Source organism: Panthera tigris, chromosome C2 (assembly GCF_018350195.1).
Source record: "Panthera tigris isolate Pti1 chromosome C2, P.tigris_Pti1_mat1.1, whole genome shotgun sequence".
Classification (NCBI taxonomy): Eukaryota; Metazoa; Chordata; class Mammalia; order Carnivora; family Felidae; genus Panthera; species Panthera tigris.
Window position 1 is genome coordinate 128555031 of NC_056668.1, and position 19464 is coordinate 128574494.

The window sequence follows — 19464 nt, forward strand, 5'->3', positions numbered from 1 at the left end:
AGAAGGCTCAGAAAACACCAAGCAGAATAAATGTCCCAAAACCTACACCTAGGCATACCATATTCAAACCACAGAAAATCAAAGACAAAGAGAAAATCTTGAAAGAAGTCAGAGAAAACCTCTGAGTATTTTCATGGCTATCTAGTAGCACTAGACACATGTAATATGCCCCTGCAAGGAAGTAATCAGATCTTCATAACCTTGAGTTGTGCAAAGATTTCTTAGATACAATATCAACAGCATGATCCATAGAAGTAAAAATGATAAATTGGACTTCAAACATTAAAACTTTTGCACATCAAAAGAAAGCATTAAGAAAATAGAAAGTCACAGAGAGAAAATATCTGCAAGTCATAAATCTGACAAAAGACTATTTAGAATATACAAATAATTCTTACAACTCAAAAGAAAACAATCCAACTGAAAATGGGCAAAACATTTGAATAGACATTTCACCAAAAAAAACACAAAAAAAGATCATAAGCACATGGAAAAAATGTTCAGCATTATTAGTCCTTAGGAAAAAGCAAATTAAAACAATATGATACTACTTCACCTAGAATGGCTATCATTAAACAGTAACAAGTTAATGAGGATGCAAAGGAACATTGCTTAGGGGAATGTGAAATGTACAGCTACTCTGAAAATCAGTTTGGGAATTTCTTACAAAGATAAATTTATCATGATTCCATTCCTAAGTATCTATCCAAGAGGAATGAAAAAGTATGTGCACACAAAGACTTGTACATGAATGTTCATAGCAGCATCATTCATAATAACAAAAAAAGTGAAAATAATAAAATGTTTACCAGGTGATAAATGGACAAACAAAATGTGGTATAACCATACAATGGGATTCCATTCAGCAGTAAAAAGGAAAATACTAATACATGCTACATGTTAACAAACCTCATAAAACATTACATTAAGTGAAAAAAGTCAGATGCCTAAGACTCGACATCGTATAATTTCGTTTATATGAAATATCCAGAAAAGGCAAATCTACAATGACTGAAGGCAGACTAATGATTTCCTGGGGCTGGGGTTGAAAGCAGGGATTGACTACAAATGGGCACAAGGTATCTTTTTGTAGTAAATGCAATGTTCTGAAACTCGATGATAGAGATGTTTGCACAATTCTGCATGTTTACTAAAAATAAATGAATTTTTGCTTAAACTGGTGATTTTTATCACATGTAAATTCTGTATCAAGCTGTTTAAAAAAAAAAAAACTGATGTCATAAAAGACACAGAAAGGCTGTGTAACTATTCTAGAGTAAAATAAAGAGACAGAACAAACAGCATAAGTGACCCTAGACTGGAGGAAAAAACATGCTGTAAAAGATGATACTGGGTCACTGGAATGTGGACAGTATATTAGATGAAAGCATTATATCAATGTTAAATTTACCAAGGTTGGTAAAGTACTGTGGTCATGTAAGAGGATATCCTTAGTCATAGGAAATATATACTAAAGTGTTTAAAGAATAATGAGATACACATCTCAAATGGTTTCCAAAAAAACTACACACACACACACACACACACACACACACACACACACACCCCTATCTACATGGGGGAGGAGGGGAGAAAGCTCATGTGCACCTGAGCATGTAAATGGAACAAAATGTTAATAAATAAACCTGGATAAACGGTATGAGTATTCTGTAGTATATTTCAGCTTTTCTAAAAGTTTGAAATTATTTCCAAACTAAAAAAAGCAGGGGGGGGGGGGAATTCCCCGAGCACCTTTTGCATATAAGGCACATATAAAGTGCTAGTAACACAGAGAGAAGATAAATTCATGAGCTCCTGCCTTCAAGGAGATCAGACCTGCATCATTAGTTGGCTGTCTAGGTTTCCATTTCCTTGATGTGGGTTCCCTGAGGGCAATAAATGTTAAATACATTTTTAAAAATGACAACAGAACATTCAGAGTTGCTACCATAGCCCAATTCCCAAGTACCTATCTCCAGCTTAAAACACAATTCATTTCTTATGACAAGTAACTGTTCAGTGAACAAGACTCAGAGGAAGTATTCATTGCAGGGTTTATTGTAGTTGGATCAACTAAAAGCTTTTTCCGTGGGTCGCCTGCGAGGATGTGGACATGGCTTTGTGAAACAGAGTCCTCGTAATGCAATGTTATAATGAGATTTAAATCATGCTCTTTTCTTAATAAACATTCTTCAGGGTTTATTATGTTTTTCTTTTAGTATCTGTATTCACATCACTTTCACTTAAGTTGCATCAGAGTCCTATGCCTTTCCAGAGAAAAATTCACTTTAAATTTCCTCAGCTTCACAGCTCACTGCCTAAAAGCTGCAGGGGGGGGGGGGGGGTGGGGGGGGCGGAGAAAGGTAGTAGGTACACCACAGCTCTGCAACTACCCAGGCTGAGCTGAACAGAAGTGACTGACATCCTGGTGACTCCAGTCTTGTACTATCTGCTCACTCTTCATCTGTTTAAGCCCTCTTCTCCCAGGACAGCAGGCCTATCAGAGGACAAGCAGAATGTCACACACCCTGGGCACTTACAGGGTCCCTCTGAATCTGTGACAGGCTATCAAAATGGCTCAAGTAACCTGAAAGGAAGTTAGCAGGTACCCAGGACATTTATTATACTGGTGGTGTCACTCAATGCTTCCAGAGAGGAGAACTTGATGAGTTATGATAGGTGGTACTGAGCCAAAAGAGAAGAATGGGTAAAAATGCACCAGGGGCTTTTATAGGAAAATAAATTTAGAAAGACATGTCAAAAGTGGAAAATGCTTCTTGGTATCATCAATCCAAGAGAAATCTATTATTCTGGACAAATGACATCTATCAATTTTTCTGAGTAAAAATAGGATGTAGTCAATCAAGAAATTCAAGAGATCATCTACAGGTATGCAAATCAGTGGAAAAGCAGTAGAGACTAAAGAAGGTACACATTCTCAGAAGTGTGAGACTAAGGTCAATTACACAGCTAGACTTTGACCAGACAATGACTGGACAGACCATGCACCCCTCCTGGCTATGAGCATGATGTGGTAAAGGCAAAATCATAAATGAAGGAAGCAAAAATCTAGAATGGGATACCATGTGGTCTCACTATTTCTACCTTCAGAGAAGACTAGAAAGGAGTTCAGGCATTAAATAAAGGATAAAATATGGAGGGGAATGGCTTGGATTCTAAGTAAAAGGATTTGTACTGAATTGGACCTTTAGTTTCTTGAGAACAACACTCGACTTGATCTTGGCTGATCTAAATAAATAAATCCTGCAGATACATGTTGCCTCAACCATTTTCTCACCTCATTGCTGAAATGAAGAAAAGGATTGAGGGAGTAAGATAAATGCCCTTATTTCTTTTTTTTTTTTTTTTTTTTTTTTAGCTATACGTGTAATTTCTTCCGTTATTTAAAAAAGAATTGGTTCTTCTATATGAAGACCTAATGACAAACTAAAAATTAACCAATGACTTAGTAAAATCCCATTGGAAAGTAGTTCAGGACAACAAAATCAGTCTATAATAAAAAATGCAATGATGCTTTTTAAGGAAACTATATTTCTAGTGAAGCCTTCGAAACTAAAGCCATCAGCAACATCCTCACAAAAATGAGGAACATGTATCAACTCACTACTCCACTAGTGGTACCATACTAAGGAAGAAAAGTCATTCAAGGTCTCTCACAACATGGCAAAAGCTTTCCCTCAAAATTCACCTCCCAGCCCTCCTCTGTTCCATCCAAACCGAGGTCTACACCATTTTGTCCTGCTTGCAACACTTTCCCCATTCCCTGCTATTTAACGTCTACCCATCCTTCTGGGTCCATATTGAATCTGACAGCTGCCCAAGAAGTCTTTCTTGACTGCTCCTGTCCACAGTGCTCTCTCCCATTTCTCAACCCCTAAGGTAGGTCTTCTTTGCCCAGACAACTGCACAGTTAGTACTATCAATTGTGTTTCACCACCACAAATAACTTCTGGAGGGTAAGGACCTCACTTGGTATCATCACAAGTAATAGGTGCCCCAAATGTTTAGAATTTTGTGGTTCTTTTAAACACCCTTCCTGCCCCCTCAATCTATTCTTCACATATCAGCAAGAGTTATCTTAAAACTTCAACTACATCATGTCACCCTCTCCTCCAGTCTCCTTTTCTAACCTTTCACCAACTTTCCACCGCACTTAAGCATGAATCCATACTCCTCACACTCTGCCTAAAAGGTTCTACACGATCTGGTTCTTTCTTAACTCCACAATTTTACCACAGTACTCCAAACCAGCATCTGACTTCCAGCCGTATCTGCCTTCTCACAATTCCTAAACGTGCTGGGTTTTATTCTGGCCTCAAGTTCCTTACATGTTTTTTTCTTATTGGCCTTCTGCATCCCCTTTCCTCTCCCCAATCTGCCCCACACATAGTATTACATGGCATAGCTAACCCTTTGCTATTCATGTCTCAACTAAATCCACCTGCCTGAGAGGCCTGAGGTACATTTCCCACAATACCTTCCATTTCAACACCTGAAGTTTTCTTCATAGCACTTTAATTTATAATCCGTTTACAGCCTTATTGGCCCTCACCCTCAAAAGACACAGAAGGTCTCTGGGAGCAGAGAACATATCTTGGCATAGACTAGATACAACACCAAGTAATTATGTGTTGAATTAACTGAGAAAATAAAAACTGAAGACATTTGAAAGCATGTTCTAAATTCTCAATCTAAGGTGATAGCACATGAACATTAGTAATTCAGAGAGCTGAAGCAGGCAAGACATTCAAGTCTTGGTGGACAGTATGAAGGAAAACTACAGGGACTAAAGAGAAGTGTCTAGAGGGGTCTGGTGGACCAAATAAACAGTAATTCACCTCTGGTGCCAGGCTTCTTGTCTAGCAATACCTTTATAAAGAATACACCATTCACCTACCAAATGGGCAGATATTACAAAGTCACGCAGTACCAAGTATAATGAGGATATGGAGCACAAGAGCTCCCATTACATTAGCAATAGCATAAAATGGTATAACCACTTTAGAAAACAATCTGGCATTATCTAATGAAGTTGAATATTCACAATCCCTATGACACAACATTTGTGTTGTGTAATTACATAGCCTGGAGAAAGTCTCACACATATGTATCTGTGTAAGACATACACAAGGGAGACATGAACCAAGTTGTAAATAGGAACACTGACAGCACTGTTGTTTATATGGGAATGGATCAATAGCACACATTCACATAAGTGAAAATGAATTAACTATGGTACAAACTTCAACATAGAGGAATCTCAGTGCTAAGCACAAGAATAAGAGATCACAGAATAACACATATTATGGTTTCATTTTTTTTTTTTTTTTGCTTAAAAATACGTAGATGATAAAACTTAAACAGTAAGGCATAACTGCAAAGTTGGAGATACTGATTACAACTAGTAAGGGAAAAGGAGGGGAATGTAACTGGAGAAGAGCACACAGGGGCTTCAAAAGAAGTGGCAATATTCTGTTTTTTAAGCTTGGTGAAGAGTACACAGAAGGGACACATTTTATTCTTCATACCTTACACATACATCACTACTTTTCTATGTATAGTAATTCTTTTAAAACTAATTAAACACTGATCAAACTATAGAAGGGGGAAGGTAGATGGTTTTTTCTTATACTTAGGATCCGGTGTAATGGAACAGAGATTTCTTCAAAACAGATGCTATAAACCCAAAGCCATGTAAGGATCCTCTCAAAAGCAAGACAATCAGTCCCCATAACCTGAAATGTTCTTAGCTTCATTCAGCATTCTACTTTTGTATATTTTTCCCCCTTCTTTCACTTTCACTCTTAAAATTTAACTTGTTGTATGTTGCGCATCTTCCTAAATCCTTTCCAGAACAAGATGTGGTATAAAATAAATGAGATATGCAAGAGAAATAATGTGGTAATATAAAACAGATTAAAGGGATCATCCTGTAACCAAACACACAAAACACTAAAGGGTCTCATACCAGACAGAAACAGAAATGACACTGGTAGTTATCCTGGTGTAACATAAATTATATTTCAAGCTCCAGATAAGTCTTTACTTCACAGAAAGATGAGTTTAAGCAAATCAATGAAAGTCCAGTGAGGAATATCATGCTTGGACTGCCAAGCATAGTAAGGTAATTGGAGCATAAGTACATGTGAAGAATTATGATCACAGTAAAAACTCAAAGAAAACACACTAATGAAGAGGCAGCGGTTTTCATTGCTATTACGGTTGTTTTCGATCCTTATACTTAACTTAGAGAATATATGTACCCATTACAGAAGAACTTCCAGAACAGTGTATTTTCTTTTTACAGAACCAAAATTGCCATGCATTAATAACCCTACAATTATATTGAAATATTCAGATGTGTGGATCTCACCCACTTTAAGCTTTGAAAGCAGCTAAACTATGTAGAAATAGGCATGTGCTGGTATTACGACTTTCATTTTAAAATTATATATTTATTCCTAGAATGCTACGTACAAATATTCATAACCACATGAATGCCATATGGACAAAAACAACCCTCTCACTTTAAAAAGTGGCTCCGTTGTGAATAAAAAAAAAACTTGTCAGAATCAAGATCAAGGAGCTATCAATTACATGTATCATAACAGCACGTCATTAAGGAATATGCACCCTAAGTTGAGATCCTTTCATTTTTTTCAGAGAGAACAAAGACAAATTTGGTTTCTTCTGTACTAACTAGAGCTTAAAAATGTCAAAACTAGGTCAGAAGTTGAGAGGTTAGGCTTAAGGCACCAGGAGAAGATGCCACATTTCCCTTCCCTAGGTCACATTTTATGATTTTATGATTTCCTAAGACATGGTTTTCCTAAACATGGTTATTTCCTCTATGAGGCAAAAGATTAAAAAGCTAGCCAAATGTAACTACATTTACAGTAAACTTACTGTATCTGCCATAGCTGGGAAAGGCAACATTGTGGCTAATTAAAACTCATGTTAGCAAAGAGTTAGGGTGGCTCTCTGTATATCCAAGTTATCTCCTCTATCAGTGCATGTCTACATGCATGTCTTCCTATATACACGTATATTTGTACATATCCTTATACATACTCAAGCATTTGGATTGCTAGTACCCACAGAATTAGAAAATGCACAGTACTAAAAAAATTACACTGACCACAATTCAATTCATCCAACAAATATACAGTAAATTCATTTATATTCAAGGATCATATCATTGTGGCTTTGGCATCTAGGACATCTCAAAGGGTGAGATCATTTCCCCAAAGTCACTGTGTAACACATAAAAGACCTGGTCCTGCCCTCTAGAAGTTTACAGCCTGGCAGGGATCTGATTTAACTTTGTCATTTCAGGATTTTCAGGGTCTTGCAGGAATTACACTATGATCATGACTATACTGCAGCTGTGAGGAAGTGTCAATGCAAAGTTGCGGGGAAAAATGCCAGTAAATCACCTTTGGTTGTGCTTGCTGTTCACATACTGTGTAAGTGATCTGTAGGATATATTTCTTTATAAGGAAAGAAGGGGGACCTTTAAAACTATGATTTCATCAGTGTTATCTTCCCCTGCTTTGCTCCATCTCTGAAACTTCTACCACATTCTATAATTTTCCACAGGGGGGAAAAAAGAGAGAGGTTCCTTCTCTAACCAACCTTTATATTCACATTTGCTCCCTTTGTCTTGAAAATTCTGATTCATATGTGAGAACTCCCCTTACACGCAAAATAGACATTTAGAAGTGAAATGTTAAAACTCCTCAAATGTTTCATGAAATGTCCTTTCTGTATGATATTCTTGTCAAGGTAGCAGGATTCCAGAAAGAGAAATTGGAATTAAAATTTGCTCCCTTTGGCAAATCTTTTTTGGATCTCTTTATACAGTGTGTTTAAGTCTCAACAGACTGGGGCACAGAGCAAACAGACACCGAAGACACTAGCATCTCTCCACAGGGAGACAGTAAGGACTTATCAAAGAGTTCATTTTGAATTTTAAATAATGCTCACAAAGAGTTAAACACAAATTAACTTCCCCAAAATAGATCACTTAAAGGTCAGTTCATACATTTTGTTTCCTTTGGCTTGTACTATGGGATCCCTTTTGGCTTGCCAAGATAGAACTGAATCCCTTTTAGGTTGGTAGGCATGATCCCTGGTCCAAAATGACCAAATGACTTCCTGCAGACAGTATCTTAACTGAGCTGGGCCCTGCAGATGCTCTGCCCTCAGACTGGCCTACATTGCAGCTTTCATCTGTCAGATAATACAGATGGATAAGTGGAAAGTAAAGGAGCAAGAAATGAAGGAGGGCTCTTCATCAAGCACAAAGTAATCAGCAAAAATATGTCACAAAGGGATGTAGTCTCTGTGGTGAAATATGTAAAGTGATTCCCAAAAGTGAATAAAACAGGAGAGCCTTCCATTACCCTCTATTGCTCTTTACATTTCCCTGGGCAGGACTAAGGAGGAACTCTGAGTGCCTGAAATTAAGACAGCCCTCCTTCAGCTGGGGTTAAATGGGAGTCCTATGTGCTCAGTGTAAGACCACCTCTCAACCAAGAGTCTGAAGACCCAGAACCCTGATTGCTCCAATATCCACACTGCCTGCCTCCCATCCTACTCCCCTATGGCCATAGCCTTGAGAATATTAGGACTAATTTCATCATACCTTTTATCCCTATTAACAATACACACTGAGAAGCCCAGATCACTTCTCATTCCTCCCACTTTTACGGCCATATAACCTCTTTCATTCATTTTCTTGACCCTATCTTTTCTACCACCCCCAGTGCCTTAGGCCCTTTTCCTGTGCTTTCTGAAACTCACAGACAGCCATGAGCAAGATCCCCTATATCGTTGGCCTCTTCTCTAAATGCTCCCACCATCTTCCTACTCTAACTGTAACCTGGCTAGTCACTGAAGGCACTCCTCCCCAACCCCCACCATCTCAACCACCCAAGTGGTGGCTATTTCCCCTCAACATTCCTTGAACCACAAGGATTAGAGGTAGGTGGGTGTTTTCATTTCTTCCTACATCTAGACCATTGTCTCTCCCTTTCCTCTCTGTACAAGTGCTGAGCTTTGAGTCACAAAAAAATCAGACCACCACCCACTCCCCCTCATTCGGGGAAGACCTGGGTTCCTAGCTGCCTGCCATCCTCCCTCACTACCATGGCCATGATTCCAGGTGAACTCAATATCCACACAGATGATCCAGTGCTCTGACTGCTCAGTCTTTGTCCTCCACCCTAACTCCCAGGTTAGACACCAGTTCTTAACTGTAATTCCTCTGTGTTACTAACCACCACCATCTCCTGTGACAGTTCTCTACCTCTGGTACCGCAACTTCAGTAAGACCAACTTCAGGGACTCCAGCGAGACCTGCAAACCACTGATCTTACCACTTTTCACTGTCCCTGGAGTTTCTCATGTCTGGCCTCAACCCCTCAACGAGTTTGATTTCCACATTCAATTGTTACAACCACTCCCTTTTTGAGTGAGGAAAGAATATACCCTGAACTCCCTCTCACTCTCATGTGGACCTGCAAACCTGGCAAAACTACAACACGGTCAACTTCATTACTCCATTCATGCACATACAGGCCCAGAGACAGGAACCATACACAACCCATTGAATGCTCTCACTCTGAATCTGTGTCCTCCAGTGAGCCCCTACTTACATCCCCCAGGTAACTGGCCAAAGTCCTCTGAAGTGTTGCCTCCAATCTTTCTCCTCCCATTCTCTCTTAAATCCACAGGGGCTGGATAAATCTTTGTAGCAATGAACTGGCATTAAATTCTGTCACCAGACTTTAGACTGAAAGTTAATACTGCGAAAGTAAATTTTGTATGCAATTTACTCCAAGTTTCTAAGGCAATACATATGTTCTGAGTTAGAATATGTTTCTGAATACTGCCCTTAGCACAACCTCCTTCAAAACTAGAAGCAGAAAATGAATGGTAGAACACATTACGATTTAAGCTCACTAACCAACTTCCTTTAAACCTACCCCTTTAGATCAGGGGTTCCTATCCTTCTGGCCCAAAAGAATGTCCATTAGCTGCAGGCTGATGTTTTCTTTCTGAGCCTATAAGACAATTTTAAATGAGATGTTAATGGGGAACATAATTATTAAAAAAAAAAACCCTCAAAAGGTCTCATGGCTATATTTTGTCCATCAGGTCAACAGGTTATGATTTTCCGTCAAAAATAATGTGACAATGCTAGAGGAAAATACACATATCAGGAAAAAAAAACTGGATTAAGGAATGACTAAGCACTAATTTTATTTGCAAAATGACCTTTTCTCCTAGAAAATGCATTCTGACTTCCCAGCACTGCCATGGAAAAGACTCTGTGTCCATGCTACCCCATTTAAATTGCAGGTGTTTAAGATACCTAATAAACTACCAATGAAAGAAATTGCTAGTTCTTTTTAAAAATAAGTGCCAAAACTGTTAGCAACACTCAGTTAAATGGTTTTGGAGGTCCATGAAATTATGCCAAAATACCTCCTTCAATGTGAAGCACTCACTGATTTTCCTTTCATATTTGGGTAAACACTCAAGGTAAAATGATATATTTGAATACACATGCCATCATAAAAGCTGCCTTAGGAAGGTACTTACATATTCCATACCACAGAACTGCACACCCACTTGATACCCTAGACTTTAAGCTCCTAGGAAACAAAGGCACTCCTCTGTATTTCTATCACCTAGTATAGTAGCATATACACAGTTTAACTTAATAGATATTCTATAAAAACAATGCCCAGTTCTTTCCACCCATTTAATATGTCTTATTTGCATGATGCTCCAAACACTTGATCAATAAGGCCAAGCATGTTTTAAATATTATGATTTTTAAGGATGAGACTTGTTCATTGCACAAACATTCAAATTATACAGCAAAGTACCAAAACAAAAATAAAAATCACTTGGAAAAAACACTGCTAGAATTTTATTGAGCATTCTTTGTGTGTTCACATATATGCATTTACAATTTTATATGAATGGGTTATTTATGTTGTTCTGTAACCAGAACTGTTTTAACTAACGTATCATGGATAACTCTCCATAAAAACAAAGTACTACTATGTCATTTTTAATGCCTACCTAGTATTCCAGAGTATACATGTATCATTTAATAATGTCTCCTACTAATGGATATTTAGGTTATTTATAGGTTTTTTTTTTAACCAAACGCAAAACTACAGGTATCTCTGTGTATACATCTTTTTTTTTTTTTTTTTTTTACATTTTTTATTTATTTTTGGGACAGAGAGAGACAGAGCATGAACGGGGGAGGGGCAGAGAGAGAGAGGGAGACACAGAATCGGAAACAGGCTCCAGGCTCCGAGCCATCAGCCCAGAGCCTGACGCGGGGCTCGAACTCACGGACCGCGAGATCGTGACCTGGCTGAAGTCGGACGCTTAACCGACTGCGCCACCCAGGCGCCCCTCTGTGTATACATCTTTCAACAGCTGTGCAATTGCTTTCTCTAGATAAAGTCTAGAAGTTGAATTGCTAGACCAAAGTGTAAGTACATTTTACATTTTTGTGTATGTTGTCAAACTGTGCTCCAGAAAGGTTATAACAACACAGACCCAACCAACCATAGTGCTCCAGAGGGCCCCACATTCACCAACACCATTATATGTTAACTTTATAATCACTGCCAATTTGACTTCTATTTTCATGTTATGGATATCAACAACAAACATGCTCTACATGTTTTTCAATTACTCACATCTTTGAAATCTTGTTTATGGTGATTTTCACTATATAAGTTTTAAATTATTACATTATAAAGCTTAGCAACTTTTTAATAGTTTGGTTCTCATGACACATAAGGAAAGATTCCATCAACCCAAGCTTTTTAAAATCATCAATATTTTCTGCTGGTATCATTCTTTTTTTTTTTTTTTAATTTTTTTTAATGTTTATTTTTGAGACAGAGAGACCAACCGTGAGCAGGGGAGGGGCAGAGAGAGAGGGAGACACAAATCTGAAGCAAGTTCCAGGCTCTGAGTGGTCAGCCTAGAGCCCAACATGGGGCTCCAACTCACAGACCAGGAGACCATAACCTGAGCCAAAGTCAGATGCTTAACTGACTGAACCACCCAGGTACCCCCTGGTATCATTGTTCTTAATCTTTCTGTCATCAGAAATCCCTTTGAGAATCTGACAAAACCAGAACCACCCACAAAAAAATGCCCTTAAATATAAACATTTTACAGACAATTTCACACAGTTCAAGAACTCACTAACTAGATGTGTCATCTTGCTCCAATCACATTTTCTGTATCTGTTGTTACGCTTTTCTGCAAACAAAGGTAGAATGATAAAATATTTCTTTATCAGGGGCTATTTGCACAAGGCAGGATGCAGAATACCTACTATATCCACAGGTTAAGCAGCCTCCCTTATTGTAGCTCTCTTGTCAAGTACTATATCCCCCCATCTGGTCCCTCTTCCCATGCACAGTACAAGAATAATTTCTGAGTAAACATATAAAGAGAAGTTCCCTTCAGTTTTTGCCCAATGGCACTTCTGGCTGGGCCCACATATGTGAAGAGGTCAATGAGTTAGGAAAGAATGGTAAAGGGATTCCTTTACCATTTTCTACCCTCTGAACTCATTTCAGAAAACCTCTTGAGTTTACTCTAAAATTTCAAAATTTTTGTTAAAGTTCTTACTTGCTCATCATCCATCTTTTGGCCACTTTCCATTTTTAATATTCTCTAGGACACAGTTTAAAACAAAACTCTACTGAGTTAGAAGAAATTGAAAAAATGTAAAACTCATGAAGGCCATAAACTATCAGTGTTGAGAGAAGCTAATAGGAGGGGAGCCAATAACTATTCCAGGAGGAGATAAGGTACTAAAACATAGTATACTGCTTTATAGGTATCAAGGAAGGAAAATATATATAAGGTTTCCTCATTATCAAATACAAATAATAAGGACATTATCAAAATGTAAGCTATTCATTTAATAGCTAAGCTGTGTAACCCAATGAAATTCAAGACCAAAGTATTCTAACAATGCGTGTTTTCACAGCATTCTCACAAAATTTGAAGGAGGGTAGAAATCTAGATTACAGGCCAAGCTCTGGTACACATGAGCTACTAATTGGCCTTGGGCAAGTCACTTCCCTTCTCTAGGTTAAAAATCCTCAGATTAAACATCAAAAGCCTCCTTGGCCCTAAGGCAGCTCAGCATCATGGACTTCTAAAGCTCTCAATACCTAGAGCTCTCCTAAGACATTTAAGTATTTTCCATTTGATGATAAGCTCCATGTCTTTATTCACCTCAGATCTGCTGCTCCTTACACAATGCCTGGCAGGGAGGGAACGAGGGATGAAGAAATAATTGAATCAATAAGCCCACAATCAAAAAATGAGATGGTAAACCAGAAGATCTCTAAAGTATGTTTGGATGTTAATGTATTAAGGCCATTTCTTCCTCTTGAATTTTATAAATGCTTGGGTTTAATTAGGTTAATACATTTATAGATCACCTAATTTGAATGGAGTCTTAGGTTTTTGTCTACAGGGAGAAAAAGTGGGGCCAAGAAGACATGAGAATTAGATGTTGTCCCTGCCCTTCAAAGAAATGGGTCTGGCAAAAAAAAAAAAAAAATTCAAAACAACTAGGATGAAGGAATAGAACTTTAACGAAAATAATGACTTCACCAGAGTGATGGAAAACCAGTAAAAAAATAAGTGGTTTGAGTAAGAGGACTTGAGATGGCTCTCAATTATGAGAATGCACTATACAGAGAGGTGTGCTTACTCCTCTGCAGCCACACAGACCAAGTGAGACCTGATTGAAAAGGATCTAGGCATCTTCCATTTCCTGGCAGTGAAAGGAAAAAGAATCCTCTTAAGTCAAAAGTGTGGCTCATGTTCCTGAGATCGCAAGTTTACAAGAGAGGAAAAGGTAAGATTTAGCTCAACAGACAAAAATCAGATATGGCTGAGGTGCACCTGGGTAGCTCAGTTGGTTAAGCGTCTGACTCAACAACAGCTCAGGTCTTGATCTCAGGGTCATCAGGCTCTGCAATGGGAGTGAAGCCTACTTAAAAGCAAACAAAAAAATCAGGTATGGCTGAATCAGTCCTACTACAGACTGCTTTGGAGACATGGAGAATTTGGACCTGTTTAGAACATAAATGCTACTCCAGGGAGAACCAAGCAAGTGGTTATTGAATACAAATACAAGAATGGTAAGTAAGCAGAGGTGAAGGGAATGAGTAAGACTGCAGAAACTATTATTAATGCACTGAAACCCCACTATTCTGAGTTCCTGTCATGTGCTTCCCACAGTACAGGCAATATAAATAATGCCAAGGGAAGTTGATGGCATGGTTCATGCTTATAAAGGCCTTACTGTCTAATATGGAGACAGACAAATAATTGAGGAAAAAATTCCAGCAAGTAACAAAGTCTCCCAGTCACAAAAACATGGCCTCAAATTAGAATATCCAATGAAGTAAATCTAGGTAAACAACAAGGCCTGGAGCAGATCTGTGAAACAGGGCTTTGCCTTGGCACTTGTCTTTTTGAACCTCTCACCCCTCAGAAGCATTCTTCCTCCATTTTTTCCACCCTGGGAAGAGGGCTGGTAGGCACAAGAGAATAGCCACAACACTCAGCAGCCTGACCTATAGCCAAACAAGAGGAAGGGAGCCCCAGACGGACAAGATGTGGCAGGGAGCACACATCTGATCACAGCAGTGATTCCAAGGGCAGAGTAGGGTGTGATTTGCACAAGAGCAAGATGCAAGCAGTTCTTCCCTTCCTCAGGAGCAAACCCTCAGAAGGGCAGTCAATTCTTTATAGACAGAGCCCCAACACATCAGCTTTTCTTCCTAAATCCTGAGGGAAGAGAGGATAGCTTCCAGGAGCAGCACAAAGTTCTGATTAGCTCACACGGCAAGAAATTGAGAGGTTTATTTAAAACTGAAGGTAGACTAGGATATCTGGCCTAAGTCAACAAAACAGCCACATGTCTGAGCTGATAAATATCTCTCCTGCCATTTATTTTTCTTATCCTACTGCCATGGTTTAAAAAAAAATCCAACTTGCTCAGTGGTTATATTTCTTGCTTCCTCCAACTATAATATTTCTGTGAGGAAGAGCACATGGCTGAGGCCCTGACATCTCCCTGACTTTCAGAAGGATGGCGCAGCAACTAAGTGCAAAGCAGTTTCACAGTTTATTGTTCCCACTCTCCCTTTCTTCTCTGAAACACAAATATGGGCACTCCCTCCATCAGCACCTATGGAATGAAATGTCAAGGGGCTCCTATTGCCTGCCTATAATATGTCTTTATTCAAAGAAGTTACACTAGATAATCTTTCTGATTATGAGGGGAAAAAAATGTGTCTTTACTCTTCTCCAAAAGAGGAATCTGAGAAGAATGAAACACAACTTTTCATACCACAAACATTTTTGTGGCTTTTTACATATTTCTTTCAAAAGCCTGAGATAAAAAGAGACAAAACGACTGGTAAGGGTCCATTTAGCAATACACACGAATAACCAAAGAATGCAAAAGAATCTAAGTAGTTATACTCCTGTCTCTTGCCAAAAAAAATTGAAGAAAAAAAGAGACAAAATTAATTTAATGAGAACCACACATCTATATGAAATTATAGCCCATTTTAATAACTTAAAAAACCAATATATCAAACTAGAAAAGCAATATAAGCATCTAAGTTATTCTTGAGTAGGAAAAAAATTCAAGACTTATTTTGTGCATGAAACAATAAGAAAAATTGTAAAAAGAGAAGGGATAGGAGGAGTTAGAGTTTATGAAACCAAAATTTATTGACCTAACATATGGCTTAAATTATTTGAACAAAATGTAGAAAACCATAACTTAAGTAGAAAGAACAAAAGAAACACTGATATGCTTTCAGCCCCGTATTCAGAGAGGGGCAGAGCTGCCAGGAGAGCACCACCATCATTTGAGAACACTGGCAGGCTTATTCATGCTAACATGTTATAATTGAGAATCAATACAGGGCAGAGTCTGCTTAAATGAACTCCAAGAGTTTGTCCAAGCAAACCTGTTAATGTCATGTTGCATTTTATTAAATGATGTTTGGAATAAAAACCCTGTTGGTTGGGCCTTATAAAACTTTGTTTTAAGAATATGTATGCCTTACCTTCCAATGACAGCTATAATGATAGCATTTGGCTCTACGATAAATCTTACTATATATGAGAAGAAACAAATGTGAAGGAATCTCTTATCAAGGTTATGTAGAGTAACCTTGAAGTTGCTGTCCATTTCTGATGTGGGCAGATACACTAGAGCCCCATCAATGTCCACGAACATAATTTTCACAATCACAGGGGGAGGGGGGAGAATATATCTTCAGGTGCTTGCTGGGGCTAGGAATAGTGGCCTTTATCAAAGAAAGATGTAGTTAGAGAAGGCATGAAAGTGGTAGGTAGAGGATGGCTAATCAAGAACTGTGATGCAAACCAACTCTGCTATGATGTTCAATAACTTAGTCAGGGGCACCTAGGTGACTCAGTTGGTTAAGTGGCCAACTCTTGATTTCAGCTCAGATCATGATCTTACGGTTCATGAATTCCAGCCCAGCACTGCGCTGTTAGCACAGAGCCCCCTTAGGATTCTCTCTTCCTCTCTCTGCCCCTCCCTGGCTTGTGCACATGCACACATGCACTCTCTCTCTCTCTCTCAAAATAAACATACAAAAAATAATAACTTAATCAGCAAGCACATATGATGAGCCTACATGAAGAACTCTGTGCCAAACATGCAGAAAAGAGGATACAGGTGGAAAAGCACCACAAGTGCCATGCTCACAATTATTCTATAAGGTGATATTATGAATCCCAACCTAAAAGTAAGAAAATTGAGGCTGACAGAAATTAAATATTTTTCCCAAAGTCACATTTCTAAAAGCTGATACAGGCAGGATGGAAATGCAGGTCTGGGTCCTAGGCCAAGGGTCTATCAATACTGCCAAACCAATTGGTCACTGAAGAAAAATGAGAAAAAACAGGCATTCTATGCAAACAGGAGAAAATGGGACCAAGGATCCATTTGAGTTAGGAGAAGTTTATGTGTAGAAAGAACAGAAAGAAAGTCAGAAAGTTGGGAAACAGACTGTGGACAGCCTTTATGCCCAGTTAAGAAGCACCTTGTACTGCAGCCAGTTGGTGGAACCACAGATAAGACAAAAAGGTAAGAAAGAATCTAAACAAGGCATTAGGGAAAGGCATTTGGAGAAACACCAGAAAAGAACAAAGATTTAAAATCAAGCACCGTATTAACATAGGATTTGGGTCTCTCAAAGTAAAAACATTATCTTCTAAGTTGGGGGTCCCTAATGTCCTATTGCTTAATGCTTTACTGATGTCAATAATTAAAAATTCCAGAAGTGCTCCAGTAAGTCTTCTTTCCCCCAAAACAGGGACAGCTTTTGATAGCTAAGAGAAGCATGTGCCTATCTGCCTTCTTCCTTGCCCATGAAGCCTCCTTCAGGGGGTATGCTGATAAAGAATGGGTCACACTTGGGGACATTATTTCAGCTATAGCTTCACTTCTTGGAAAGGTGAAGGCCAAGATGGAATGATGGGCTCAGGAGGCAAAGGGTAGAGAATGAAATCACCCCTTCCTGTGGCTCACAGGAAGGACAGGCCAGTTCATCAAGGCTAGAGGTTTCAGCCCTGCCCTCAGGCATCTGCACTCATAGTCCTTACCCTTGTGCACATTTAACACTCACAGAGAGCGGCCTGTAGCAGGACAAAAATCTCAGGACTCAGGATCCTGGCTCTTGGCCATCTTTCAGAATCTCTTTATACCCTAGAGAGAGCAGGTGTCTTTACTGTTGCTACAAAATCTTCATGGAGGGGCTACATATTAATACCTGATTCTATGAGAATACAGTCTTATTTTTGTAAAAAAAAAATTGTACATGCACAAATTTGAGTTACTTTGGCTTATACTATAAGATTAATACTTCTTTAATATTAAAGATTTTAACCTGGCAATATGTGGTTATCTAATATAAATGTTCCTATTCAGAAAAAATATGGATATTAAACCTCACTGGATACAATTCTACATTTTTCCCTTTTTCTTTCCACTAAAAAAAAAAAAAAAAAAAATCAATAGAGAGGATGGAGAGGGATCTTCATAGAGTCAGACGAGGAGAAACTGCAGCAAATGGTTCATCTTTGCTCTTTTTATCTCAGTAGTCAGCAGCAGGGTGAGAAACCTGATCCAGATCACCCTTCAATAACAGACTACATTCTTTTCTCAATCAGCAGTTGCAGAAGCCCTGCTGAACTCCTCTTTTGCCATTTTCAACGAAAGTTGCACCCAAGGAAATACTGATTGTCTATATGTGGCACCACTGTGTTCCAGGCACTTGAGAAGTGTGAGAGCCTTAAATCAATTCCATGAACCAATGGTCTGTTTGTGTTGCCACAGATCACACCACTCACAGCTGTGCGGGTCCATGAAGCCAGGACCTTTGTTATTACCCTGACACAGAATTATCAGTAAGGACAGAGCCTTCCACAATATGAAAATGCATTACCTTGTAAAGTCACAATCTATTGGTTCAAATGAAGCTAACTCTCCAAGATCAGGGATAAAGGCACAAAACACACTATAGTACAAACATTAAGTCTACTTTGTAAGGCAGTAATCCCCAAAATGACAACATCTATGCAGAATTTATTTTTAGAGTCATAAGCCAAATTATTTTCCTTTGTCAGAACTAGAATCTTACAAACCCAGCTGTTAAACAACATTTGTCAAAAATGTCAAAACGTCTTTCAACATTTAGACAGCCACCTCGCCATTATTCCTATGGGATACATGGGTGGCTGAATCACATTTGACAGATGCAAAAAATAAGTCATCCATATGGCAAATACAACTCTTCATTTTCCAAACATCTAGCCCAGCAATTTCCCTACCATTCAGCCTTGGGATGCAGCCAATCTTCCCAAAAGAATGGATTTAGGCTTTTTCACAATTGCTACTGAACATGGAGGCTTCACAAATAATCTTCCAATTCTTATTTTACACAGAACCCACAAATATTGTTTATATTCATTCTAAGAGTTAAGAATTCAGGATCTTAATGCTAGAGAGAGCTCATGTTGTATCAGTATATGTCATGATTGCTCCCTGCTAGAGAAACTGCCAGGACCACAGTCATTACTGAGGCAAGTAGCCCAGGTCACAGCCGTTTGGACCAAGAGAGGGCATCAGTTACCCTAAGATTTCTGGTAGAAGAGCTTTGACCACTAGGGATGATAGTTACTACAGAACTATCATATTCCTTTTCTTCTTGGTCCATACACAGATCACCAGTTAGGTTGTGGGGACAAAAAGAAAAAGCAGGAACAGGAATACATGAGAAGAGAAGCCAAAATGGAAATGCTGTGCCATGTTAAATG

At 38.7% G+C, this 19464-nt stretch overlaps 1 protein-coding gene across 8 annotated transcripts in view; it reads right to left on the bottom strand.

The window, feature by feature from the left end:
• Positions 1 to 19464, bottom strand: part of TMEM108 (transmembrane protein 108) — a 359971-nt gene that overhangs the window by 326408 nt on the left and 14099 nt on the right. The window contains exon 3 of one of the 8 annotated variants that reach the window (XM_042956438.1): positions 12271 to 12327. The exons of the other annotated variants lie outside the window; for them this stretch is intronic. The gene's annotated coding sequence lies outside the window, so the exon portion shown is untranslated. The remainder of the gene's footprint in view (positions 1 to 12270; positions 12328 to 19464) is intronic. 8 annotated transcript variants of the gene reach the window in all.